General features: G+C 53.9%; 1 protein-coding gene across 1 annotated transcript in view; it reads left to right on the top strand.

Moving 5' to 3' along the window:
• The first annotated feature begins 1,952 nt into the window (after window positions 1-1,952).
• Window positions 1,953-2,034, top strand: part of EPB41L1 (erythrocyte membrane protein band 4.1 like 1) — a 117,616-nt gene continuing 117,534 nt past the window's right edge. The window contains exon 1 of the mRNA XM_044664350.1: window positions 1,953-2,021. The gene's annotated coding sequence lies outside the window, so the exon portion shown is untranslated. The remainder of the gene's footprint in view (window positions 2,022-2,034) is intronic.

The raw sequence follows: 2,034 nt of genomic DNA, 5'->3' as shown, positions 1-2,034 counted from the left end.
TAGCATCATAGCTGTAGAGTTGGAAAGGTCCTTAAAAAGCCTATCTTGTCAACCTCCTTATTTTATGGATGAAGAAATTGAGGCCAAGATAGGTTAGGTTAGGTGGCTTGTCCAAGGTCCTACAGATCATGTCAGAGGCAAAACTGGAACCCAGATCTTCCAGAAATCTTCTGCTACTTTACGATGCTACTGATAGGAAGAAGAGTGAGATAAGTGCAAAGAAGAGGTGTTGTGGGAAAGTTGAGCTGGGAGAGATCTCTTTTTACCTGGAAGTTCAAAGTAAGTTTCATGGAAGAGATGGCATCCACGTATTCCCTTGGCTTTGAAGTAAAGGGGATTTCAGTGACTTCAGATGAAGAGGAAGCATGTTTCAATCTAATCCAAAAAGCCTTTACTAAGCACCTAGGTATCTGAAAGGCAATGAACTAGGCTTTGGAGATACAAAGACAAAACGGTTCCCGGTTGCAAGGAATTTACATTTGACTGGTTCCAGGAAGGGAAAACAGATGAAGAGTCCTTGGCAAGGTGAGATGAACCAGAATCATTAAGAATATTAGAATCTGAAGGGACCTCAGAGTTAAGTCCAACTTTTATCAGACTGAGAATCCCCTCTACAACACAATAATAGGAATGTCCATCTTCCAGGTCGAAGGCATCCAGTAAGAGGGCACACATGATCTCTCAAGGCAGCCCATTCCACTTTGGGTTACTTTTAGTCACTAAGAAAATGTCCTTCAAATCAAGCTGAAATCTGCCTACCTGCAACTTCTACTCATCCCTCCTATTTCTAACCTCTCCCCAACCCTCCCACCACACAGCAAGCAGAACAAGTCTAATCCCCCTTTCACCTAAAGATCCATCAAACCATCAAATATTTGAAGACAGCTATGCTGCTGCCACCTAAGTCTTCTCTTTTAAAGGATAAATACTCCCAGTTCCTTCACTCAAACCTCACTAAGCATGATCTGCAGACACATAGGTAGATTACACAGATAAGATTCAGGGGAAAGAGCCCTGGGTTGAGAGTGAGGAGACCAGGTTTCTTATTTCTGGCTCCACTATCATCATGCTGTAAGACCTTGTGCAAGCCCCTTTCCTTTTCTGGACCTCGGTTTGCCCATCTGTAAAATGAGAGGCTTGGTTTCAATGGTCTCTGGAGTGATACTGAGGGCATCTTTGGGGAGGTCCCAGACCTATGACAGGCACGAAGGGTGGGAGAGGGGGAGGGAAGAGGAAGAGAGGGGAGACATCGGTGGAGGTGGTGATGGTGGTGAAGGGAATGTGGGGAGGAGGCCAGAGAAGAAAGACCTGGGAACTCACAGACAGGTCCACGGCCAGAAGACAGGCCACTGCCAGTGTAGATTCCAGTGAGTTCGTGGAAGGCCTGGTCCCGGATTGTGAACTCGTAGAGACAAGGAGCTACCTAGTGCCGGTCACTAGCCAGAGCTGGGGATCCCCCCGGGCTTTACCCGAGAAGGGGCGGGGTAAGTCCAGCAGGATCCCCCCTTCCCGGGAAAGGGGGGCGCGGCAGAGGAGGAGGGAGGGGCCCGCTGGGGCCGAAGCTCTGGCTCTCTTTTTCTCGTAGCCGGAAGCCGAGGACAGCCGTGCGCTCTCAGCCCAGGTAAGCCAGGAGAAGCGCCTGGGGACAGGGACTAAGGACCCTCAGCTCAGGAGGGGCGCATGGAGCTCCCCAGCTGGTCCTCGGGCCCCCTATCCTCCCCCTGACGCATGGCCAGGGCCGGCCCCGCCGCCGCAGTTTCTCGGCGCCTGCGCTCGCCTACCCGGCTCTCTGGGGGGAGGGTCTGGGGCGGGGCCGCGGGGGGAGGGGGATCGGGGGTGTGCGCGGCGGGCGGGGCAGAAGGAGTTGGGGGTGGGGGGGCGCTGCGCACCGACGGGGCGGGCCATTTCTGCGCAGCGCAGGCGAGACTGGAAGCCCCGGAGCCTGGGTCCCTCCGGCCCGAGTCGCTGCGAGAGCGTCGCTGTCCCTGACGCTGGACAGCCCGAGGCTGGACCGCGGACAGGTCAGCTTCCCCC

The sequence above is a fragment of the Gracilinanus agilis genome, chromosome 2 (assembly GCF_016433145.1).
Source record: "Gracilinanus agilis isolate LMUSP501 chromosome 2, AgileGrace, whole genome shotgun sequence".
Lineage (NCBI taxonomy): Eukaryota > Metazoa > Chordata > Mammalia > Didelphimorphia > Didelphidae > Gracilinanus > Gracilinanus agilis.
The sequence above is the reverse complement of the archived record's forward strand: the minus strand, read 5'-3'. Positions and strand labels throughout refer to the sequence as shown.